The 27,158-nt window shown below is 49.7% G+C and overlaps 1 protein-coding gene across 3 annotated transcripts in view; it reads left to right on the top strand.

The window, feature by feature from the left end:
* Positions 1 to 27,158, top strand: part of LOC147729731 (protein spinster homolog 3-like) — a 485,480-nt gene that overhangs the window by 154,983 nt on the left and 303,339 nt on the right. The window lies entirely within an intron of this gene.

The following is a 27,158-nucleotide window of genomic DNA, read 5'->3' as shown; positions in this document are numbered from 1 at the left end:
ACAGAACTCATCTGGACAAACCACGTCATCATCCACTAAACCATAGCTGTAGAACCATGCGCCACCACCAAGACCCGAAGCTCCATCCACCGCAGCAGGACCAAAGTGACAGAAATCCAATGGATGCACACCCTCAACACCACTCACCCTGACTCTTCAATCAACCTCGGAAAGGCTGTCACAAACCTCTCCACTTGGATCACCAATTGCATCGACAGAGTCGCCCTGATCACGCCCTCCAAGATTATCAGATCCACCAAGTAAGCCAGCCGGTACACACCAGTACTCAGTACCAAGAAACCCAACTGCAAACATCTAGAGAGATGATGGTGCATCAGCAAAGATCCCACAGACCAAGCTATTTTTAAAGCAGCTGTTAACAAATACCATGGACTCCTGAAAGACATGAAAAATCATGCCCTGACAGACCGCATCAAGGCCAGCTCCAACCCAACAAGAGACTCTTCAACATTGTCAGAGAGTACTCTTGCCTATCAACCACCGAAAATGCAATTCCGCACATCGCAGGACCTCTCTGTAACACCCTGGTGGACTACTTCCATAACAAGATATCAATCACCTACAGCAACTTCCAGGGCCGGTCCTAGGCATGGGCGGTATGGGCAGCTGCCCAGGGCCTCGCGCTCAGGGGGCCCCGCCGCCGGCCCCGCAGTAGACCACAGAGCAGGACAAGTACATTTTTGGGTTGCAGAGTAAATAGCAAATCAATCCATTTCCAAACCAATCCAGAGCAGGGGGCCCTGGCCGAAAATAAATTTATTGCCCGACATGAAGTTGCGGGAATGTGCTGAAAAGCGCTGCACGCATTCGCGCAGCGCAGGCAGTTAGGGAACTCTGTTACTGTGCATGCACGCACGCACCCCACCACCTAGCTTGGTGGTGGTGGTGCCGTGCGAAGTTCACAGCGCGCGAGCGGCAGGCCTTTAATGATGTGGGTCCCAGGGCCGTCAATCTGGTAGCGCACGAAAGCGCTACCAATGACGGCCCTGGACATCATTTTGGTCAGCCCCCGGCTCTGCAGTGACGCTGCACAGCATGCACGCCATACGTGCTCCCTGGCCAGGAGAGCAGGAGTCGGGAGTCGGAAGGTTCGGGCCGCGTGGGAGTCGGACTCGGTTCGGGCCCCGTTGTTTGGCATAACGTACCATACGTCTTAAGGTAAGAAAGACCTGCAGACAGAGCTGACTATACATTGCATACATACTATAGAGAGAACTTCAACTGCCATTTGGTGAACTATGGTTCCCTTCAGTGACCTGTGGACGGTTCACTCAGAGCTCACATTAGTTTGCCGGGTCTTAATCCTGGGCAATCCTCATTATGTATAGTTCCATCTTTGAATCGTGCATAACTGATGTAACTTACCAGCAATGCAATGGAGCTCGTGACCTACAGGGTGCACCCGAGTCTCCTCAACAAACCTCTAGGATTCACGCCGAAAGATCACACACAGTGCACCGCTGCAGATAAAATAACTCCTGGGAGTAGTGAATACATGCACTCAATGGGCATCTTCCCGCACTGAACGTTGTTCAACTTCCGCTGGTGCACTTGACCAATAGAGCTTTTCCTCCGTTTCAGGTTCAAGAAACGAGTGCCACACAGGTGGATAACATCTAATACTGTACTAATTAACACAGCAGCAGCCATCAAGCATGTTAAAAACGTACCGCTGTTTGCCCTTCTATAGATTGTGTGGAATGGACAAGCCCGTTTCATAAGGGCGATCAGATACAAGTCAACATTCCAAAGGTACAGGATTTCAATGAATAGCGCTACTTCCACTTTACGTGTCCTGTATCAACTGAATTATTGCTCGTGGCCCACGATAAGGGTGCTACACGAGCTGCTTAGTATCTCAGTGCTCACTCATTCTTGTTACACTCCTTATAAATAAAGCTCCACTTACACATTTATGAGAGGAAGGATTTTAAACCACATGCTTCCGGTCACAAAGTTAGTTTTGTAGGCCGAGCCTCTTAAGAGACCTAGGATCTCAAAATGCACCCCCAACCCTAAGAGGCGGTGCCCTAGTCCCCTTTTCATCGTGCCAAAGGACTGCTCAAAGGTCACTTCACATTGCGTAGTTTGGTCTCTTATCCCTTTAAAGTTTTCAAAATGAACCATTTTATACACTAAAAGTGAATCAGGAATAATGTTTCGCTGAGTGAATCAACTTTGGAGAGACTGGTCCCAGCAAAAAATGCTATAATCAATGAATATGTGAATATCTTTTTCACAGTTCTCGCATGACATTTTTGCCGCAGAGGATGAAAAGTTTACTAAAATTTGAAACATAGAGAGACAAAATGTTTATGCAAAGTAATCATGTCCAAACATATGGGAATTAGGCAAAAATGTCAAATGTATCTACTAATGAAGCCTAAAAATGACAAATTATATACTCACTCGCTCGTTTTTATTATATATTTTCACAACTTTACTACTTCAGTTTCAATTTAATTGTGCTGCTTTCCCAATCAGGCTTTCTTTGCTTTTCCTGTGATATGTACTTTAGAGGCCTTTAAGCTGTGAAATTTATACTGCTGTTTTCTTGACCCTCTGGTTCCTTTGGAATTTGGGGGCATGTCCAACTAATCATTCAAGGTGTTACACTCATGGATATTTGCTCACCTGTTTTCCATCCCCTCTACTTGTTGTCCATGTTACTGATATCCACATTAGTTTGCATCAGTGATGCCAAATAACTAGGATCAAAAGGCCTGCGAAGTGATGTCACTTCTTGCGACGCAATATGCAATTAGAGGGGCCTCACATCTTCCCTTTCGCCCGGGGCCTCAGAAGGCCTAGGACCGGCTCTGGCAACTTCAAACACCAACCCACCAATCCTCACAGCCTCCTCATGACAACAGATATTACCGACAACCCTCAGCATGAAAACAGCTCACTACACAGGACACAATGACCATCAGGAACTCCACCCACTCAGGAGCACCCTCTAACCCCTGTGCCCACCAATTTTCGAACCTTGGAAGCAAGAAAATCAGCATTGAGCTCATCTCCATCCTAAACGCATTCATCACCACTCCCTCATTCCCCAAGCAATGGAAATATGCAGCAGTCAGACACCTCATGAAGAAACCCTCCACCGACCCCAGTGAACTCTAGAACTACCATCTCTCCGCTTCTTCCCCGCTAAAGTCCTGGAGAAGGCCATCAACCAACAACTTACCAAACACCTAGAGAACAACAAACTCCTGGACACATCCCAGAAAGGCTTAAGCGCCAACCATAGCACCAAGACCACCCTGATCACCACTACAGACGACTTGAGTGACACAGCGTCCCTGATCCTCCTCGACCTCTCAGCATCGTCCAACATAGTATCCCACAGTATCCCACCACACCCTCATCAGGAGGCTTCACCACATCGGGATCTAGGGAAATTCCCTTCGATGGATCGCATCTTTCCTAACAGGATGGACCCAGAGGTTCTACCTATTTCCATTCATGTCCCAACCCAAGAGCATTACCTGCAGTGTTCCACAAGTTTGATCATCCCTCAGTCTCACCTTGTTCAACACCTACGTGATACCCCGAGCCAACATCTTCAAAACCAATGGCATCAACATATTCTCCTACGCAGATGACACCCAACTCCTCCCCTCACTCTCAGAAGCTCCCTCCACCACCAGGACCAACTTTCACAACTGCATGAAGGGCGTCGCTGACTAGATGAAGACCAACTACCTGAAGCTCAACACGGAAAAGACCAAAGTGCTGATCTTTGGAAACAACACCTCCCTGTGGAACTACACTTGGTGGCCTTGTGAACTAGGACCCACACCCTCACCAACAGATTATGCCCACAACCTAGACAGCAAACTTACCATGAAACACCAGATCAATGCAATCACGTCACCTGCTACCACACCCTTCGCATGCTCTGAAAGATCTTCAAATGGCTCCACGTTGACACCAGGAAGAACGCCAAGCAACGTACTCTATGCATGAATCGGCACCCAACTCCTGAAGAGACTCAAGACCATTCACAACTCAGTTGCAAGACTCATTCTGGACCTCCCCAAAAGGACTCACATCACCCTCCACCCTAGGAATCTCCACTGGTTCCCCATCCAGAAAAGATGCCAGTTCAAGATGTAGACACATGCCTACAAGGCCCTCCATGAACAAGGACCAGCACACATCAACCGCCTGAACTACCACCAGCCCTCCAGACACCTCTGCTCCACCTGCCTTGCACACACTCCTTGCATCCGTCAAAGTTACGGGGAGGTCACTCCTTCTCCTACTTTGCCGACAAGTCTTGGAATGACCTTCAGTCCATCCCCAAACAGCATCCTCGCTCACGGAATTTAGAAAGGGACTCAAGACATGACTCTTCGACTGACAGCAGCAGAATTCCAGCACTTGGTTACCCCTACTGGTGATTAGCCAAGTTCAAGTTCAAGTTCAAAAATTTATATAGCGCACTACTCACCCAGAGGGTCTCAAGGCGCTTGAGGGAAGGAGGTGAATTTACTTATCGAATATCCAGGTTTTTAGTTGCTTTCTGAAAGAGAAGTGGTTCTGAGTGAGGCGGAGGTGGGTGGGGAGAGAATTCCAGGTTTTAGCCGCTAAGTAGGAGAAGGATCTTCCCCCGGCGAGGGCTTGATTGGACGATCGTAGTTGGCGGGAGGGGGTGTAGAAGGATAGACACGTGTTGAGGCATTCGGGTCCTAGGTCGTAGAGGGCTTTGTGTGCGTGGGTGAGGAGACGGAACGTTATTCTCTTGTTGACAGGGAGCCAATGGAGGTCTTTCAGGTGGTCGGAAATGTGAGCTTGCTGAGGGATGTCCAAAATGAGCCTGGCTGAGGCGTTTTGGATGCGTTGGAGTTTTTTCTGTAGTTTGGCTGTGGTTCCGGCGTAAAGGGTGTTGCCGTAATCCAATCGGCTTGTGACCAGTGCGTGGGTGACTGTCTTTCTTGTTTCGGTGGGGATCCAACGGAAGATTTTTTTGAGCATTCGTAGGATGTTGAAGCAAGATGATGAGACGGCGTTGACTTGTCTGGTCATCGAGAGGGAGGAGTCTAGGATGAAGCCCAGGTTACGTGCGTGGTCCGTAGGTATGGGTGCGGTTCCGAGGGCCGGTGGCCACCATGAGTTGTCCCAGGCAGAGGGGGATGGTCCTAAGATGAGGACTTCTGTTTTGTCCGAGTTTAGTTTTAAACGGCTGTTCTTCATCCACTCGGCTACTTCTTTCATTCCTTCGTGTAGGTTGGTTTTGGCGGTGTTTGGGTCTTTTGTGAGGGAAAGGATCAGCTGGGTGTCATCTGCGTAGGAGAAGATGTTGAGGTTGTGTTGGCGCGCGATGGATGCGAGGGGACTCATGTATACGTTGAAGAGGGTGGGGCTGAGTAATGATCCTTGTGGTACGCCGCAGATGACTTCAGTGGCCTCTGATTTGAAAGGGGGGAGGCGGACTCTCTGGGTTCTTCCGGTGAGGAACGATATGATCCAGTCCAATGCCTTTCCTTGTACTCAGATGTTGCTGAGGCGCTGTATGAGGGTGCTATGACAGACTGTGTCGAAGGCTGCGGAGAGGTCAAGTAAGATGAGAGCAACTGTTTCTCCGTTGTCCAGTAGTGTTCGGATGTCATCTGTTGCTGCTATGAGGGCGGTTTCGGTGCTGTGTTTGGCTCGGAAGTCTGATTGAGAGGAGTCGAGGGATTTGTTGGATTCGAGGATGGCCGCGAGCTGACTGTTGACGGCTTTCTCGATGACTTTGGCGGGGAATGGGAGGAGCGAGATGGGGCAGTAGTTCTTAACCACATCGATGCTCATGACGAGCTCAGCTCGTCATGAGACACAGTGGAGCTGTGCTGAGGACGAGCTGAGCTCGTCATGTATAATGGGAATGAAGACCCTTCAGCACAGCAGGGGAATTGCTGTAGCAGCGATGTGGTTAAGTTCGGTTGGGTCAGCCGTGGGTTTCTTCAGAAGGGCGCTGAGTTCGGCATGTTTCCAGTTTTCTGGGAAGGTGGCGGAGTTGAGGGAGCAGTTGATGATGTCTTGGAGATGGGGTGCGATGATGGAGTCTGCTTTGTTGAAGATGTGGTGGGGACAAGGGTCGGTTGGCGATCCTGAGTGGATGGAATTCATCAGGCGGATGGTGTCTTCAGTGGTGATTGGGTTCCAGGCGCAAAGGTTGTTAGAGGGGGATTTTGGTTCGGAGGTGGGTGGAGTGGGCTGGTCTTCGGACTGGTTTTGAAAGCTGTTATGTATTTCGGCGATTTTGTTGTGGAAGAATGATGATAGAGAGTCGCAGAGGTCTTGGGAGGGGGTGATGTCGTTAGTGCCTGCGGAGGGGTTAGTGAATTCTTTGACGATGTTGAATAGTTCCTTGCTGTTTTGGGCATTGTTGTCAAGTCGATCCTTAAATGTTGATTTCTTGGTGGATCGGATGAGTTGGTGGTGTTTGCGGGTGGCGTTCTTGAAGGAGGCCAGGTTGTCAATGGTAGAGTTTTTTCTCCAGGTTTTCTCGAGAGTCCGACAGAACTTCTTGGATTTCTTAAGGTCATCGTTGAACAAGGGGGCTTTTTTGTTCCCTTGCTTGATTAGATGGTTTTTCAAGGGTGCTAGTTCGTCTGCGCTGTGGGTGATCCATTGTGTGAGGTTGGTGGCTGCTTGGTTTGGGTCCGATGAATTGGCAGGAGTGTTTTGTTGAAGCGACGAGAAGAGCTGGTCGGTGGTGATTTTGTTCCAGTTTCTTCGGGGAATAGGTTGTGGGGGGTTATGGGACGTGGATTTTTTGTAGTGGAAGTGAACGCAGCTGTGGTCCGTCCAATGGAGAGCTGTGGTGTGATCGAAGGAGATGTGCTTGCTGGAGGTGAAGATAGGGTCAAGCGTGTGTCCGGCGGAGTGGGTGGGGGTGTCAACGAGTTGTTTGAGTCCGAGATTGGCCATGTTGTCCAGAAGGGTGGTGGTGTTGTTGTCGTTTTTCTTGTCCAGGTGGAAGTTGAGGTTTCCCAGTAGAATGTAGTTCTCGGATGGGATGGCATGTGGGCTGATGAAGTCAGCGATGTCTTCACTGAATTGTGAGCGGGGTTCTGGAGGTCTGTAGATAAGGGTGCCTCTGAGTGTGGTTTTGGGGTCGGTGTGAGTCTGGAAGTGAAGGTGTTCGGCGGTAGCGAGGTTATCGTCGGAGCTGGTTGTGATGCGGATGGTGTTCTTATGGACGATGGCGATGCCTCCTCCTGTTTGGTTGATGCGGTCCTTTCGGATGATCTTGTAGGTGTCCGGGATGGCTATGGCGATGTCGGGACTGATGAGGCGTTCATCCATGTTTCTGTAAGGAAGGCGATGCCCGGCGATGTAGTGTCGAGTAGGTTCCAGAGTTCGATGGAGTGTCTGTGGACTGAGCGGGTGTTGAGCAGTAAGCACTTTAGGTGGTTAGTGTCCGAGCTCTGTGTGGAGTTTGTGGATTTGGTGTGGGTCCTGATGCAGTCGAACTTGCAGGAGTGGAAGGTGAAGGGTTAATGGGTGTGTCCTGGAGCGGCTTGGTAGCAGTTAGGGAGTGGGCCGGGGTTAAGTGCTGAGAGGGTTGCGGCGTCGTATATTATGCGGGTGGAATGGGATTTGCGTGGACCAGGGGGTCTAGCGCTGGGCGCGGACCAGGCGCGGACGGGCATAGACGGGCTTACCTTTGGCGCACCTTCGGCGCACCTTCGCCGCGCATGGGGCGTGTCCGCTGTGCGTGAACGCTGCGCGCGTAGGCATCTGTCATATGTGGATAGTGGAAGGGGAGGGGCGAGGGAGGATCAGCTGGGAGGCAGGAGCGGGGTCGAGATCAGGGCAGAGAGGCACAACAACAACAACAAAAACAAAATGGCAGCAAGCCAATATCGCAACAGGATTGGGGCACAATTGAAAATAGCGCGATGCAAATGGCAGTGGCGCCGGCACAATCAGGCACAAATAAGTCTGCAGCCAAGCTCTACAAGTCCTGATTGATTGATTAACTGGCGTGAATGTTTCTTGCCTTTATTGGATAAAGAACAGTGGCCCAATCTAATGTCACATGCCATGTATTCTCACACATGTAACACGACTTTGTAAACCATAAAACCCTCAAATCTTTTTTATATTTCCATTCAATAATTTTCATATGCCAACTTTGCAAGCATTTTGAAGTGTATGTGACTGACACTTTTAACCTGCTCCAAAACAGATGTCACACATGACTTGTATTGTATAGACCAGAAGGTAAAGTGAACATAAACATGTCTCCTCACTGGGCGGGGCCTGATGTGGCAGGACCTAGAAACATAATTTCCACTTCAGTTTTCTTCATATTCCTCAATTCCCTTACCTAGGTGTGCCATGTTATTCCACGTACAAAGGCTATGGACCTGATTTTGGTGATAGGACACTCCGCCACAAATATGGCAGATATTCTGTCTGCCCTATTACAAATGCCGCAGGTTATGATGTATGTGGACGGGACAACTGCCAATTCTGTGATGATTACCCTGTCCACCAAACTTTAAATAAGGTCCAATGTTTCCTGATCTTGATTTCCTTTTCATGTCACTGTCATCTGGTGTGCTAGTCCAATTGGTTCAACTGTAGCAAACAAAGACTATACAAGAGGAGAGCCTCGAACACCAACACTCGAAGGTGCAGGGACTCGGGGGATGGCCTCACTTTATGGTGGAGCTGCGAGGAAGGGAGAGCAATTTCACTGACAATGAGTCAGTGGTCTTGCTCGCCTGTCCCTGCAGTGGCCCCCATTAAGTAGGGGTCGGGGAGGGCTGGACAGCTGGGAGGGGAGATGGATTGGGCCGGTCGCACTGGTCGTGCTTGGGGAGGAGGGGCCGCGTGGGCAGCAGCGACGGGGAAAAATGGGCTAAAAAAGGCAAAAGGAAAAAGGCAAAAAGAGAGAGAAAAGTGCAAATAAGGCAGCAAAAGTGCAAGAAAGAGTGGAGGAAAGTCACAGAGGACACAGGAGAGTGAAACGGGGAGATTGAGATGAGGGTAAAAAACGAGTGAAAAACGGAGGAAAGACACAGGAGAGTGAAGGGGGGAGCTTGAAATGAGGGGAAAATGACAGAAAATGGAGGTTAAGACCCAGAGGGAGAGTGAAGGGGGGAGATAGAAGTGAGGTAAAAAACGAGTAAAAAAGGAGAGAAAAATTGGAGCAAGAGAATGGAGACAGAGGTCCACTGGACCACCAGGGATGAGGCGCAGGTGAAACCTGCAGATGGAGGAGGGTCTCTAACACTAACACTCGAGAGTGCAGGGGCTAGGGGGAAGGCCTCACTTAATGGTGGAGCTGCGAGGGAGGGAGAGCAATTTCACTGGCAATTACCTCAACTTCCACCTCGACAACCAACTGGACCCCAGCACCACATCCCTCTTGGACAACCTCCACAACATTGGACTCCGCCAGATCGTGACCGAACCCACGCACTCAGCAGGACACACCCTTGACCCCCTCTTCACAACAGGAAACTCCATCAGCTTCAGCCACACCACCGAACTCCCATGGACTGACCATCGATGCATCCACTTCACCTTCAGAATACCCACCATCCACCGCCACCAGCACCTGCTCCCACGAAGAAACTGGACCAGAATCACCAACAACCACCTAACCTCACTTAGCAACTCCACCCCAACCATAACGGAAAACGACAAAGCCAACACCGCAGCCCAAACCCTGGACAGATGGATCTTCGACTGCACCAACACCATAGCCCCCTCAAGAAAAACAACAACACCCATGCCAAGAAAGCTATATGGTTCGCTTCGGGTGTCCAGACGCACTTGCCGCTGCCTCGAAAAGGCCTGGAGCAACACCAAATCCACAGAAGCCCACAACAACTTCAGAGCCGCCTCCAACGCCCACCCCGAACTCATCAGAAAAATGAGGAAAAAAGCGATTGAAGACAGAATCTCCACTCATGCACACAACAGTAAAGAACTCTTTAACATCAACAAGGAGTTCACCCAACCTACCAGCGAGTCCACTGACATCCCACAGTCATAAGACCTCTGCGACAAACTAAGCACCTTTTTCCACCACAAAACCAAGAGCATCTACGACAACTTCAACGAACACAACCAACACACTGAACCCTCACCAACCACCCGACACCCTGAAGCCAGCGATCGACAACTGGACAGCCCTCACCACCGAAGACACACTGAAGACGATGAAGTCAATCCACTCCGGGGCCCCCACGGAAACCTGCCCCCACCACATTTTCAACAGAGACACCGACTCCATCACACTCATGCTCTGCCACACCATCAACCACTCCCTGGCAATCGCCTTGTTCCCTGACAATTGGAAACTCGCTGAGATCAACCCCCTCCTGAAGAACCCTTCGGCGGACCCCACCAACCTGAAAAACTACAGACCCATCTCCCTGCTCCCGTTCCCAGCGAAAGTCCTTGAGAAAGCCATCAACAGCCAACTCACCACATTCATCGAAAGAGCACAACATCCTGGACTCCTCCCAATCCGGCTTCAGAAAAAAACACAGTTCGGAAACCGCTAAGTATGGGCGAAATTTGCGAATTCGATGTACGTAAATTCGCGTGAAAGCGAATTCGCGGTCCGCAAAATCTGCGAAATTTGTGCGAACTTGCGGATTTTTTTATTTTTGCATGTTCGCTGGGTTTTTTTCAGCGCGGCTACCGCGAACTTACCCATGCAGTCGTTTTTGGGCGCAGCCATCTTGTTCGTGGGAGGAAAACAATTTGGCAAACTCAGAATCAAGGTAAGCCAATGCAGCGCGCGCAAGATTGTATTTTTGAAGCGCGAGCAAGCAAAAAAAATTCACGAACTTGCGGGTTGTTTGGCAATTTTGCGCGATTCGCAGACCATTAAATTGCCAAAAATCCACAAATTCCTCGAGCGGAACGAATTTTCAGCCCATGCTTAGAAACCGCCCTCCTTGCCACAACAGATGACATCCGTACATTACTGGACAAGGGAGAAACAGCAGCCCTCATCCTCCTCGACCTCTCAGTGGCGTTCGACACAGTCTCTCACCGCACCCTAATACGCAGACTCCACGACGCAGGGATCCAAGACAAGGCCCTTGACTGGATCCTCTCCTTCCTCTCCGGCAGAATGCAGCGGGTCAGACACCCCCCTTTCCTCTCAGACCCTACACCTACCACCTGCGGAGTCCCCCAGGGGTCCTCCCTCAGCCCTACACTCTTCAGCGTCTACATGGCTCCACTCGCCCCCATCGTCAGAACCTACGGGCTCAACATTGTGTCATACGCAGACAACACCTAACTCATCCTCTCCCTATCCAACGAGCCCAACACCGCCAGGCACAACTTTCGAGAAGGCATGGAAATGGATGAAAAACTGCTGCCTACAACTAAACGCAAAGAAAACGGAAGTACTCATCATGGGCCCAGACGCCTGGAACGACACCAGGTGGTCCCCCGCCCTCGGAAGCCTGCCCACCCCCACGGACCACGCACACATCCTGGGAATCATCCTGGACTCAGAGCTCAAAATGGACCGCTGGATGAACTCCATCTAGTCCTCCTGCTTCCACACCCTCCACCTTCTACGTAAGACCTTCAAATGGATCCACCTCAAACACAGAAAGACTGTCACTCACGCCCTGGTTCCCAGCAGGCTCGACTACGGCAACGCACTCTATGCTGTAATAAACAAAAACCTCACCCGCAAGCTACAGAACATCCAAAACGCTGCCACAAGAATGGTCCTCAACCTGCCAAGCCACTGCCACATCTCCCAGCACCTGCGCACACTCTACTGGCTCCCCATAGAAGCTAGAGTCACCTTCAAGATGCTAACCCACGCTCACAAGGCCCTCCACGACACCGGACCAGCATACCTGAACAGCCGACTTAAATTCCACGCACCCCAAAGGACCCTACGATCAGCTCTGCTCTCCTACGCCGTGGTCCCCTGCACCAGAAAGACCAGATCGGGAGCCCGCTCCTTCTCCTTCCACGGGGCCAGTGCCTGGAACGACCTTCCACTCCACCTCAGACAGATAACATCGCTCCCCATCTTCGCAAGAAACCTCAACCAGGTTTTGAGGTTTCTTGCGAAGATGGGGAGCGATGTCATCTGTCTGAGGTTGTGTGAACCTTTAGTTATTGACTGAAAGTGTATGGTGGGAGCTGACCATCACACTAATTCAAATTGTAGTAAAACCAAGTTGGCTCCAGAAGAACGACAGAGAGGATGGTTTCCAAACCATGAAGGTTTATTTGTAGATTAGTCAAAGTTACATGCTTTATTCTTTTAGTAAATTGATTAATCGGTTAAACATAAAAATCAAACTGGATAATCAATATATGATTATATATCAGATAGATGGCAATGCGGATCATTGCGAAGTACAAAATGCAGAACAAAGTATCGATTCCATAAAGGAACTTCCCTAAACCAAACAGAGCACCTATAATGAAAGAGGTGAATTCCTAACCAGAAGGTGTCAGATTTTAGTGAACCAATAAAAAGTATGAGGCAAAGATAGCACATGAGTCAAGCTTACGAACCAAGAATAGGGGGACACGTCAGAGTTAGGGAAAGGTCTGCTCTCAGCCAAGTCAGGACAGGATCTCTCAAACTCTTCTAAGACACATAGTTAAGTACAATGCAGTCCTCCAAAGTGTCTCCCACAAACCCTCCACCGATCGGACCAATCATGTTGCACCATCTTCTTGGAGCAGGTAACCTTTCCTTGTTCTCACCATTGCCCAAAGGTGCACACAGCTGCACGGCTGCACGGACTTGAATGTATCCCCGGTCTGGTCTGCAAAGTACAGGAAATTCTTTTTCATCCCCCCACACGGTGTAACTCACAAGCAATGCTCTAAATGGGCCGGTACTCACCGGTACTGAGTACCAGCACTTCTGAATTTTCAGGCCCTCAGTACCGGCACTTCTCATTAGCCAGAGAGAGTACCGGTACCTTAATAGATGGGACTGCAGGCTCCGGTTATGTCTCTCCTATAGCTCAGGTGCTTGTAAGTGCGCCAAGCCTCTTGCAGAGTCCCTGCTGGAGATTCCAGCAGCGCCCATGTGAATGGCCCCTGGCTGCAGGGGGTCTAAGAGGGGGAGCCTTACGTCACGCTGGGATTAACAGGACAGGGTCTAGACAGACCCTTCCCTGTCGATCACATGCGCAACGACTATTCAACTGAAAGTGCTTTAGCCTCACCCCCGCCCCTCTCAATCAGGTGTGCAAATGGGTTAAGAAAGACAGTCCGTAATCCAGTCGTATTTAGGATATTGATGGCATTGACTGTACTAAAGTGAGTGGCAGCCCAAGAAAATCCCCTGCCTTCGCCAAAGCCGGTTTTCTTTGCAACTTTTTGTTCAGGACAGGAGCTGCTTCTCTTTGTGAGCCCCTCCAACATTAATCACTGTATTTACAAGATACCAGGGACTGACCTGAGTACTGGCTCTATGGGCGTGAAGGTAGCCCTGCCCATAGGGAAATGAATAGCAGGAAACGCTGCAGCACTCTAGGAATGAGCTACATGACAACTGGCAATGGCTTTGGTTGGGGATAAAGATGAGGTGAACATAGCAGAGGTGGGATGAATGTAAAGAAGTGAGGTGACAGGTGAAGTTAGGATTGCCACTTATTTTCTGATAAAAATACCAGATATTTGTTGAGTTCTTTATACATGAATCGTCTAAACCCACATTCCTGTAGTCATAACTCTGGTGCCACACACACTGACACACATACAGACAGACACACATACAGACAGACACACCCAAACACAGACACACACCCATACATACAGACACACACAGACGGACAGACACACACACACAGACACATGCACACCCAGACACACACACACACACACTGACACACACACACACTGACACACATACACACACACACTGACACACACACAGACACACATACAGACACACACACTGACACACATACAGACACACATACACACACATACAGACAGACACACATACAGACAGACACACATACAGACAGATACACACACAAACACAGACACACACCTATACACACAGACAGACACAGACACAAACACACACACACCAAGACACATGCTCACCCAGATGCACACACACACTGACACACACACACACTAACACACACACACACTGACACACACACACACTGACACACATATAGACAGACACACATACAGACAGACACACAGCCAGACAGAAACACACACACAGAACACACACACACACCTAGACACACGCACACCCAGACACATGGACACCCAGACCCACGCACACCCAGACACACACACTCCCAGACAGACGCACACAGACACACACACACGCTCACACACACACACACTGCAGAACAAACAAAATACTGGCCAGGTGGCAAACTTAGGGGATGAGTACAGCATGGAGGGGAGAACAGGAGACAAGTAGGGAAAAAACAGTGAGGAAATTGAAGACTGGTGGAAAAAGTATGCAAAAGATGGGAGGAAGAAGTGCAGAAGAAGGGAGATAAGCTTAGAGGCTGGGTAAAGATGAGAGGCGCATGGAGAGGACATGCCTATGTAAAGGCATGGAAACAGGAAGAGACTGGTGATAGGGAAAAGGGCAGTGGCATTGTTTTAAATGAGCTGGTACTCACAGGTACTGTGTACCAGAACTTCTTATTTTAATCCCTGATACGTACCGGCACTTCTCTACTCCTGAGGAGAGTACCAATACTCATGAAAGATAGACTCACTGGCTGCTAGTGCCGGTGAGCACTAGGCTTTCATGGTTGGAACCTATTTGACAGAAACGGCGCTTCTATAGTCCTGAGCAGAGCCGCTTTTGAACTATTCAGCATGGGATCATTTGCATGATGTCGCTGTGTTCACCATCACTCAGTATTGACAGTGGAGAGCCCATTTAGGCCCTGTGCTGTTAATCACATTCCCACTATTGTGCGCATTTGGGCAAACACAGGGAAGGAGGCAGCACATGGACAGCAGCATTTTAGAAAGTCATGGGAGGTAAGGAGTTTAAAATGGCTTTAATCCCACCTGAGACTTTTTGTGAGTGTTTGCTTATGTCTGTCTGTTTGTCTGTGCCTGTTTTTCTGTGAGAGAAAAGTGAGGGACAGGGGGAGAGAATCAGGACACTCTGGAGATTTAAGAGGGAGTGTGAGTGAGTGCGAGTGTGTGTGTGTGTGTGTACGCTTGAGAGCAGATAGTATTTTGCCAAACAACAACAAATAACAGTATGGCATGAAAAAGCAGCAAATATTACAAAACGAGGAACTGCTCACATATCATCCTGTTTGGATTTTATTTTGTGTAATGAGTTAACCTGTTTCGTTTACATGAACATATTTTTCATGTGTTTAGATAATGGCTGCAACTGGTACAGAATTCATTATGTATCATCATATGTTGCTCTTAGCGCCGCCCCTAGCCCCGCCCACTTGCCACACCTCTAGCTCATATTAATGAGTATCTGCACTTATTTTTTCCCATTTAAAGCACCCAATTATCTAGGTCTAACCTAACATTTCTAAAAGCAAAACAATGAGCTCCCTTTCAAACTAAAGAAGGTTGTTATCTGGCTCCTGTAAAAAGAAGGAAAACGTGAAAGCACATTTCGACAACAACAGCATGTTTAATTGTAAAACCTTTGTACAGGCTAAGGCCTACTCGCTGTTGTGTCAATTTAGGAAAATACATTCAGTTAAATGCAAATATACTATAAACTAATGATTATGCTACGATTACATATAGTGGGGCTTCCTTATACATCTATGGCCACAAATTAAAACTCAGATTAAGATGTGATTAGTAAATGTAATCAAGCATAACATTTGCACCGCACAAGCACCAACTCGAGTTCTCTCAATTTCTTCCTTCATGAAAGACCATTCCAAAGAGTCGAAAGCTTTCTCTGCTAGCTACCGACATGAGCTCTGGCTCCACGCAGTGTAGTATGAATCTAAGGATCCTCAGCTTCAATGAGGAAGATTGCTCTGGGATAAAGCCAGCTTGATCGGTCAGTACCAGATATGGCAACCAGGAGAAAAGTTTATCAGTAGCTTAACGAAACTTGAGGGGCCCCCCTGCAAAGTACATGGAGGGCCCCCCCATTCTCCGCGCCAGTCAAGAGCTCTCAGGCCAGCGACCCGCCATACTGCAGGGGCTCACCACAGCCATAAAAATATGATTCTGGTTCCTCCATTGGTCACATCTGCCCTTTCATCGGGCGATTTACATATAGCAGTAAATACTGCTGCTGCACCCTCCATCAAAGTAACATAACACTACCACTAGCCGTCCCACCAAACAGATCCTCTTACTTGATGACCCACCTTCAAGCGAAGTCCGCTCAGTTGACCACCTTCAAACATAGACCACTGCCTTTGTGCCTGCTACTAACGCATCCATTACACTCTGCTCTCACCCCTACGAAACCCGCAGTTATGCTTTTCCGCCCGCCTTTAAAACCACCCCTCGGAAATCACTGCCGCCCACAGCTACCCTGTCAACCACCGACAGAAAGACTGATGGCCGGCCCTCATCTAACCACTGCCTACCAATAAAGACAGAGCCTTTCAGCTGCTGACCTCCCCAATGCCACTGTTAGAGTTTAACACATGTTAAACAATCTCTTCAACTGACCACCCCAGCTGTATCGCTCTAGTCTTTCTGCCCTCGGGTAGAGTCCAGGAAGCACACCTTAACACTGTATCACTCTCTTCCAGACGTGGCCAGAGAGCTTAAATAAATGGGCCGGGGTCGCTCGAGACTTCCGGTCCAGGCTACCGTACTACTGTGTGGTTCTCCCTTTACTGTATGCTGGTATGCGTGGCCTTGTATCCCTGTGACCCACCGAGAATACTGCGCAGTGTATTGCCATCCTCACACTGGCGACGAGGGTGGGATTCAACAACACACGCCACCCACAGCTGCCCCGCTGACAAACACCGAGTGGAAACGACGCGGAAGAGCGGGATGCGCCCTACCTGATTGGCGGCCGCGAGGCACCGGTGTCGGCACCGGTGAGGCCGGTAAGCGGGCGCAAGGACAGGAAATCTGCAGGAGCTCACCGGGTGCAGCCAGCGTGTGAAGAGCACAAGCATCGCGCGTGCATGGCGCAGGAAGACCTGTGTTTGAGCTGAGACGCTCCGCGGCACGACAAAGAGCGCGCGCATGCGCAGAGCAGAGCCGGCGCCATACCTGCGACAAACAGAAAGGCTTGAAAGGAGCCGAGCACTCGAGCCACCCACCACCACGTGGGAACAGAGCGCAATTAGGAGGAAGCAGAGTTTTCCCCAGATGCCGGCCAGGCCGGGTCATCACCCACCAGAGGGGAAGATCAGAGAGAGAAAAAACAAGCAGTGGCAAAAGCAACGAACAATAGTGGCAAAAGCAAAAAACAGCACAGGGAGCCCACGCTAAAGCAGAACAAACAGTGGGAAAAGAGCAAAACGAAAGGCAAAGCAGCCAACAACACCACACAACAAGCAGTGGCAAAGGCAAGGGGACAATCATACTTTAAAGGGTGCCGGCAACAAGCATTGGCACAGAGAAAGACAGCAAACCACTCAAGAGAGTGCCAACTACACGAGGTCACACCATGTCAAACCAAAATGCCGCACAGCAGCAAGCCGCAGCACCTGCTCAACTGCCGCCTCCACAGGCACACTCGCAGATTCAAGCGCTGCCACCCTTCAGCGAACTCATTGACCTGTCGACCGCAGCCCCACGGTGGGCAGTTTGGATTGGGTGTCTGAATAATTACTTCGTCGCGACCAGAGAAACAGACGGAACAGTGAAAAGGTCGCTACTTCTACATTTTGGTGGAGATGAAATCTATAAGTTATTCGCACGTCTCCCAAACACCGGCGCACAAAATGACTACGACGCAGCTGTCAGAGCCCTGAATGCTCATTTTGACCACAGCTCAACCCCCACTACGAACGTTTTAAGTGCAGGCAATCCAGGCAAAGAGAAGGGGAGACGATGGACGCTTTTCACGCCCGGCTCAGGGAACTGGTGAGCAGGGAAGATGACCAGGCTAAAGAAGTCACAGTACAACCGATCCAAGGCTGTCGCAATAAGACTTTGAGGACACTCATACTCAGGCAGCCGCGCATCACCCTAGATGAGATCCTGCTCCTCGCGCGATCGCACGAGCTATCTGATATTCGTGCAACAGCAATGGAAGCCGCGCTCAATCAGCAGACAGATGCGAGCACCCACGTGAAGACAGAGCGGGTAGACGCCATCCGTACACCAACTCGGAGCGGACGAGGACAATGGCCCAGCAAAACAACGCAACATACTCCGTGTTGGTACTGTGGCAAAGAAGAACACAACCCAGACCGCTGCCCAGCGCGAGGCAAGACGTGTTCCAAGTGCGGAATTCGTAACCACTTCGCAAGTGTGTGCCGGGGAGGATTCCGAGGCAAGAGCACCGCGTGAAGGAAATCAGTAACAGGCGCGGTGAGGCATCTATCGCTGGAAGAACCCACAACGTCACAGCCAATGAGGGCACTGTCTCGCAACTGGATGATTCCTTGACTGATGAGGAAGGAGAATGCTACTTCGTGTTATTCGCAAGGGATCTCAAGCGACGACGAAGACCGCAGCCAAAGTGTAGCATCGAAATAGATGGGTCATTGGTGACAGGCCTAATTGACACAGGAGCCACTGTCAATGTGATGGACCTGCAGCACTATAAGAGCCTAAACCCAAGGCCGCAGCTCACACTGTCCAAAATCGGGATTCTGACATAAGGCAGCCAGAAGTCGCTACCCCTCCGGGGAAAGATGGTAAACCAGGTGAAAGCGGAAGACAAGGAAGTCACGACGACGTTCCACGTTGGAGACAGGGAGGCGGACCTACTGGTAGGAAGCCACACCGCAGAAGACCTTCAACTAATAGCTTTTGCGAATGCAGTAAAGATGCTCCAGACGGAAGACATCTAAGAATTGTTCCCACAACTCTTCGAAGGGTTAGGCATCATCAAGAAACAACGGGTGAAGCTCCACATCGATAAAGCAGTGAAGCCGGCAGCACTACGACACCGGCGAATCCCATTTCATCTAAGGCCGCTAGTCGAACAGGAACTACTAAAACTAGAACAGCAAGGCGTGATTGAAAAGGTGTCAGGCCCAATCCCATGGGTGTCGCCTATGGTCATTGCCGAAAAACCGAAGCAACCAGGTAAAATTAGGATCTGCATCGACATGCGGATTTCGAACAGAGCCATCAAACGGGAGGGACACTTCACACCGACAGTGGACGACATCCTTGCCAACCTGAATGGCTTGCAATGGTTCTCCAAGCTGGATCTCAATACCGGCTATCACCAGCTGCGACTAGCGGAGGAGAGTAGATATATTACGACATTCTCACCCCATCTCAGACTCCGCCGATACAAAAGGCTCAATTTTGGTATTTCATCAGCCCCTGAAATATTCCAGAACACTGTGAAAGAAATCCTATCAGGCCTTCAGGGCGTACTCAACGTGAGTGATGATATTTTGATCCACTCAAAGACAGTCGAAGAACATCATCGGCGACTCAGAGCCACGTTGCAACAGCTGGCAGAGCATGGAGTAACCCTCCACAGGGAGAAGTGTCAGTTTTTCCAGAAAACCATTGACTTCTTTGGTTATGTGTTCAGCTCTGATGGAGTCAAAGTAGACCCCAGAAAATCGCAAGCAATCCAGGGCACCCCTGCTCCGACTACCGCATCTGAAGTCAGGAGTTTCCTAGGTAAGGCGACCTATTGCGCAAGGTTCATCCCGAATCTGGCAACCGTCGCCGAGCCACTCCGCAACCTCACGAAGAAGGAAACTCCATGGAAATGGACACCGGCGGTAAGCAAAGCATTCAAACAAGTAAAGTCAGCGCTGCTAGACAGCATCACGATGGCCTATTTTGACACCTCCAGACCTACAGAAATACAAGTCGACGCCAGCCCAGTGGGTCTTGGAGCACTGTTAACCCAAGAGACAGAGCCAGGCACATGGGCACCCTTGGCATTTGCGAGCAAAACCCTCACCGCCACGGAGTCACGATACTCGCAGATTGAAAGGGAAGCGCTCGCTGTAAAGTGGGCGTGCAACCATTTTCACCACTATGTATGCGGACACCCGTTCCGGGTGGTGACAGACCATCAACCGCTCATTCCATTATTCAAAGGGACAGCGCCACATCTACCTCCCAGAATAGAGTGATGGGCGATACAGGTACAACAATACCAAATGGACTTAGTGTACCGCCAGGGAGCCAAAAACCCAGCGGATTTCTTATCCCTTCACCCTGCCCAAACAAGTGAGTCGGGCGACGATCAGGAGTCAAAGACGGAGGAGTTCGTCAACATGGTGTCCCAATGGGTGTGTCCCCGGGCAATATCCATTGACATGATCAAAGCACATATCAACGCCGACCCCATCCTCACGAGGGTTGCCCAAGCGTTAGCCAGCGGTTCGTGGTAAGGTTTCCTCAAAAACGTCCAAGGCTGGAGCGAAGCAGAAAGGAACTGGCTGGCACAATACTGGAGGGTTCATGACGAACTCAGCATCGCTGAAAATGGCGTCATCCTGAGAGGGTCGTGAATTGTCATCCCCAAGGAGCTGCAAGAGCAAGCCACGATCCTTGCACATGAAGGCCACCAAGGTACCAAACGGATGAAATCAAGGATGAGGGAAAAGGTGTGGTTCCCTAATCTCGAGGAGAGCGTAGATACCGTGGTTCGCAACTGCAGATCCTGCCAACTCACTAGCAGCTCAGAAAACCCAGCACCAATCATCACGGAGGATCCAGCGCCGTCATCGTGGTCATGGGTGAGCCTTGACTTCGGAAGTTTCCCTGACGGGAGGGTCACCGTTGTTCTGGTCGACAGCTACTCCAAGTATCCAATAGTGGAGGTTGCCCCATCAACAAGCTTCACCAATGTGCAGCCTATCCTGGACAGGTCGTTTGCGCTATTTGGAATACCGCAGGTGATCAAGACAGACAACGGACCCCCATTCCAGGGCAGTGAATTCAGAGACTTTGTGGGAAACCTCGGGCTCAAGCACCACCGAATCACGCCGCAATGGCCCCAAGCAAATGGGGAGGTCGAGCGGTTTATGCGGACCATCAACAAGGTACTATGCATAGCAACGATGGAGGAGAAAGACCCAGAGACCACTCTCCAAAGCTTCCTACAGGAATACAGGAGCACCCCGCACTGCACCACACAACGGTCTCCTTGGTCACTCATGCTGGCCGGCCCGCAGCCGGACATGCTACCCATGGCGGACACCTGGGTCGCTGAGCCGTACGACCCCCAGGCAACCCAAGAGAGACGACGCAACACCAATGACAAGGCCAGCCAACAACGGAGGGCGCGCTCACGAATACTGGTCCCAGGGGACTTCCTACTAATATGCGCCAGGCGACCTGGTGGAAAGTTCCGCACCCCCTATGAGGCAGGACCATGGACTGTGAAATCGACTAAGGGCACCACTGTCACCGTAGAGAAGAACGGAGAAGTAGTAACGTGGAATGTGTCCTGGTTCAAGCAAATACCACCAATAGCCAGAGTATCTCAGCCAGGAGATCTGCCAACAAGCGCTGACCCCGACGTGGCCATCCCGGATGCCGGCGGCAGCAAACCTCCGATAAACAGTTCTGTGCGGCCAGCACCCTCGGGCGGAGAGACCAGCCCAGAACAGCGTTGCGAAGGCCGTCAACGGCCGTACCATCTCAGGCCGAACCCTTGGCCCAGCCAAAGGCTTGCAGACTTTATGTGCTAGTAATTTAAAGTTTGAAGTGTTAATAAAAGACTGATTTGGGAAGGGATGTAGCGCTCTAGTGTGGCCAGAGAGCTTAAATAAACGGTCCGGGGTCGCTCGAAACTTCCAGTCCAGGCTACCGTAATACTGTGTGGTTCTTCCTTTACTGTATGCTGGTATGCGTGGCCTTGTATCCCTGTGACCCACCGAGAATACTGCGCAGTGTATTGCCATCCTCACAGTAGCCTCTATAGCATCAAAGCCGTTCCTGCTACTTTTCATCCTCTGCATGATGCAAAAAATTATATTAAATGTACAAAGCGTCCGATTTTTGTTTGCTCATACAAACATTAATTTACACTATGTACCTCACTAAACCATACCTCCTGTCAAAGTCAAACCTGATCCCATGTGTAGCACCATTCTGCAAGTACCCCAAGGACAAACACCAGAGAGAATGCGCGATTCATGTAATTCAACCTACAGTGACAACGTAGCATTTCCCCACCCACTGTCAGCTCAGCGAAGTCTGCAACCGCACAGTAGCCGTCAATACTGGCAACATCTAAAGTGCATTTCCACTTTCTTTCAATGGCAGCTCCTGACACATATACCAATGACTTCTGGATGGCATCTACCACAGACCACAGCATTCTTTGTCTCCCTAAGACTAACCGAATGCTGTTGGTGAACGCTTCTCCAACCCCTTCCTTACTAATAACTAATGGAGGATAACAAAAAAATATATAGTATTTTCTTACACAAATAGCGTATCAAGCACTTGCTGCCCCCAGTCCTCACCAGATCCACACGTATCAATATTATGCTATCGCACCATCCTGTCAACCCTATTATTATCTGGAGATGTTTTTTATCCTTTCCGTGAACTGGGAAAAGCAATACCGTGCACAAAAACAAGTCCAATTAAAACCTTTGCTACTTATACAGGCTCACAAAGAACTCACTTGTTTTACTAACTGTTGTTATAAAGCACATAGGTAACTCATTCTAGGATTGGAATTACGGCTTAGAAGTGTGGAAGTTAATATTGAGATGTAGGATGATTTTTTGCATGTCTGTCAGACACTTGTTCTTCCCTGCATGAGCACACAATGCAACAATACACTTTAGCTTAACAAATTGTTCAGAAATGACGGGAAAGTAAAGAAACAACCCATATTATTTTAGAAAGAAAAATAGACCAACGTCCACTTTATACCCCATTATATAAAAGCCTTAGTGTGAACAGCTTGTCCAAATCCACGCCACCTAATTCAGCCCTGCCAAGTACCACGCATCTGGCATTAGAAGAACGCATTTCAGTGTGGTGATCCGCATCACCGCACTGAAATGCAAAATCACGCATAACAGGCATTGTGCCTCCTCGCGTACCAGTGCTGCTAACCAATGCTGGTGTAGTATTATTTCCATGTGGCTGCCGTCTGTTTTCTGGTGCTTGTTGTGACCCGGAATAACCTCCGCCTCCCTGCGGGGAGCGATGTGCAAAAACAGCCGCTGTGCATGGAGGAGCCGGGATCTAAGATTCCAACACGATGACATCACAGTGCTGAAGTGCCCATTTTCATTGTTGTTTTGATGTTGGGGGAACGGAAACAACGATGAGTAAGTATTAAAGGAATAACATGCTGGAGTCTGTTTCTTGGCTATTTGTTTTCTTCGGAACTTTCACATGGCGGTAAAAGCTACTTTCAGCAGCAGACATACCGAGATTAAAAACAAAAACCTTAATTGTTAAGGTCACGTAACTCCTGTGACCTAGGTGTATTCGTAAATCTTACCTGTGTCAGAGCGTTGATTTCTTCAGATGCAAGATATAGATATAAAGCTGCACAGATTTGGGGTGTTACATTGAGTAATTGCTAAATGCGTGACAATGGTTTCCGAAAGCATTATTGTACCTGGGTGACATTGTATTGATACTCTCGGACTGCATAGACATAACACTCCCCCCCGTTACTGCCATGAATTATTGCTCCTCAGAGGGTTAGCGCCTCTAGTCATCTCTCGTACATGTTACTGTGCTTAGTCACCTTGCAGCCATCCAACGCCTGTTGGCCCTTTCTCGGTCCTCAATGCTCCTCTTTTGACTAGAGTCCATTGAGAGGCATGCTCTAGCAGCCTACTATATTGTCTCATCCAGCCTCTCAAGTTTGGGTCTCTGCCTGCTGGCCGCAGGCCTTGGAAGCCCAATTTACACACACACAGAAGAGGCCTCAGGCCCCCCTCCGTCCAGCAGGTGTTGTATTAATGCACCTACAGACCTTGCTCCGCAGACGAACTGATTGCGCCGAGGGTCTAGGTGCCTACTATGGCACAGGGAGCTGTGGCCTAACTCAAGTCTGGGAGCTTCAGAGGCACCACTGCACATACTGCTTCAGGCTCGGATCTTCCCTCCTCTCGCACGCCTGGCTAAATGGACGAAACACTTCAGAACAGGGCAGTCTAGACCACATAGTTCTAAAACATGTTAGATCCCAGTTGCACCCTACCTCAGACAGATGATCACTGAGGAGGTACTAGTGGGTAGGTCACTGGGTCTTACTGTGATTTTAGCATCCCAGAAATGGACTGATGAATAGTCATAGATGAAATCAGCTTTTTTTTGGAAGGTTTAACCCCTTAAGTGCTTCCGTCGTGAGCACTACCTGGCTGGTGCTGCAAACGGCCAACGGCCAACGCTGCCCTGCCCGTTTCTTTGAACGTTCCGCACTGGCGTGGAACGTTCGAAGCAGCAATAGCAGATTAGCATTAAAAAAAACTTTGCATCATTTCTACGCAGAGTAACCACACATTATGGGAGGCCTGATTGGATTTTAAATGAACTGCCACTTTAAAAGTGCTGCAGTAAGTGTAACCTGGCACAGGCAAACCTCTGATTCCTGCAGAGAACATCCTATGTATTTATTTTGTAGAGTTACATTAGCATGTAGCTGATGGAAAACTGTTTGGCGCTTGCAGATTGTAGACACCTGGCAGGGTGGTAACAAGGAGGGTGCAGAGGAATACACCTCAATTAGAGCACATTTTCACACTGATTCACTCATAGATGCCAAGGTTTCAGATTGGTAAGTGTGACGTTTTCATAATTTAAATATGATAATGGGTGACCATCATGCAGTCTGACTCTGCTCAGTTTTCAGTAGCCTGCTGTTAGCGCACTTTAGTTCAGTGACTTTCTTATGGTTTCTAGTTGCTCAAACGGGTGTAATTTCTGATATTTATTGTAGGAGAGTAGGATCTGCTTCTTATAGTTAACCCCACTTTTTGCTGATGTTTCACTGTTTTTCAACTTTAGTCTGGCTGGGGCCCTGCTACCCAGGACCCCAGCCTAGCTGCTTCCTCTCTAAAACGATTGCATGTACTTTAGGTACACCACAGATTGGAATCAGGGGTACCCTTATAAGTCCCTAGTATATGGTATCCTATATACCCAGGCCATAGGTACCCCAGAGGCCTCTCAGGGGCTGCAGCATGGCACAACAGGTCTGCTACAGCAGCCTGTGTAAGGTGGGGTATGCACCCCTTCCTCAGATATATGTTTCCTATATTTTACTTGTCACTACACATATGAACGTATCAGTCATCCCTATGGCAGGCCTTATCAATTCTGAAGGCAGGGTGCTGGGTTTTGTGTGAGAGGGTGCCCATGCATGAGCAGAGCCCCTCTGCAGCCTTCGGAATCTCTCCTCTGGGGTTGTTAATGATGCAGCCTCGACCATATACTCTTAAGTTCATGATAACCTCTCGGTAAATGCTAACTTTACAACTGCTGCACAGACCCATGTTGTGTTTGGTGTGGGAGGTATGATTCCTTCATGGTAGTACCACTAGTGTGGGGCACCGGGCAACCCAGTACCAGCTTTCCTTAACCCTGGCATCACAAAATGGATGCTGCAGCCACAGACACAAGTCTGGCCTCCTGCTGCTGGACGAAACTACGGCAGGGGAGGTCTGAACAATAGGTTTCCTGTCACAGGGAGGTATCACCACCTCCCAGGCAGACTTTAGTGTATTGGGACTGGGTGGGAGCACTCCATGAGTGCTTTGAAGTCTGCACTGGGGGCACATTTGGTGTCCCTGGGCATAGCCTAGTTCAAATCGGTTGCGGGGGCTACCAGACCCTGTTCTGGCGTGAAACTGGACAAAGGAAATGGGTGTAGCCACCCCTCTTTCCAAACCCTCCCATAGGTGGGTCCCCAGAGTTTGTCCCACCCCTTCCTTGGGTATAAAGTAGGAACCTCTGACTACAGGACTTTGGATTTACCTGGACGAAACTCTGATACTGAATCCTGGAACTTCGATGATCTGGACGACACTCGATAACTGAAGAATTTCCCTTGGAGTAAAGGAGTTACTTCCCTGCGTGGCAGGCACCAAAGACGCATCTGATCGGTTTGCATCTTCAAAGCTCCCGCCAGACTCCGAAGAATTTGCAACACAAGCAGTGGGTTTCCAGGCTTCCCAGAGTCTTACCCGAGCTCTCAGCAAAGCTGAGACCCGTAGCCCTCGTGGGAACCGTGGAACCAGAATCCTTGGACACTGTGCTCATTTGCAAGTGCATATGCTTCTTGGCAGTCTTTGAGGCTGTGCTTTGGGTTACTTGTAGCCCAGACCCCGAGCAGCATTTCCACTGAAGATTGCCGGCCTACACTCCATGAGTGTTCCGTGAGCCGGCCCTTTGTGTTTTCTCTCGAGGTACCTTCACGATCCCTGGTCCGTTGACCTGTGGGTCCCTGAGAAGGCAACTTTAACTTTCCTAGGGCTACCCTGGTTGCTCCATATGTGCCCTGACTCTCCATTGCTTGGTGAGTCCACTGGACCTTGCTGGTCCTCTCCGAAGCACCTTTTCTCCTTCTGTGTGGGTTACTGTTGCCAAGGCCTGTTGTGTCAATCCAAGCACCGACGGCGCAGCACTGGACATCCTTCGTGGGACAGTACAAATCTAGCTCCTGGTCATCGTCGATGCCTCCTGGTCCTTGTGGCTGCATAGTCAAACTTCAACTCTTCTCACCTGAATCACCCGCCATCGGTGGGCATTCGTCTATCGTGCCCCTGGTCACTGGCAAGTGACCAAGACTCTGTCCCCTCTGTTTATAGGCTCTGCACATCTTTGATCTAGGCTTGGATCACACCGGACACTTTTCTTCTTCACGGCAGCAGCACTTTGCAGCAGGTCACCATTGAAAACGACGATGATTCCCGACACCATTTGACACCTATGCACCAGGCTTCCATGGGTGAGGTAACTCGAGTACTCTGGTGCTCCCGTGGGTGTCGGCCCTAGAACTCCTTAAGTCTAAAGGGGTTTGCTCAAAGTACTCTCCTGAGTATCCTTAAACTTAAAAATTCCAACTGCGACTTTCCCCATAGACG

The sequence above is a fragment of the Lissotriton vulgaris genome, chromosome 2_1 (assembly GCF_964263255.1).
Source record: "Lissotriton vulgaris chromosome 2_1, aLisVul1.2, whole genome shotgun sequence".
NCBI lineage: Eukaryota > Metazoa > Chordata > Amphibia > Caudata > Salamandridae > Lissotriton > Lissotriton vulgaris.
This window is presented reverse-complemented; position numbering and strand designations above follow the sequence as displayed.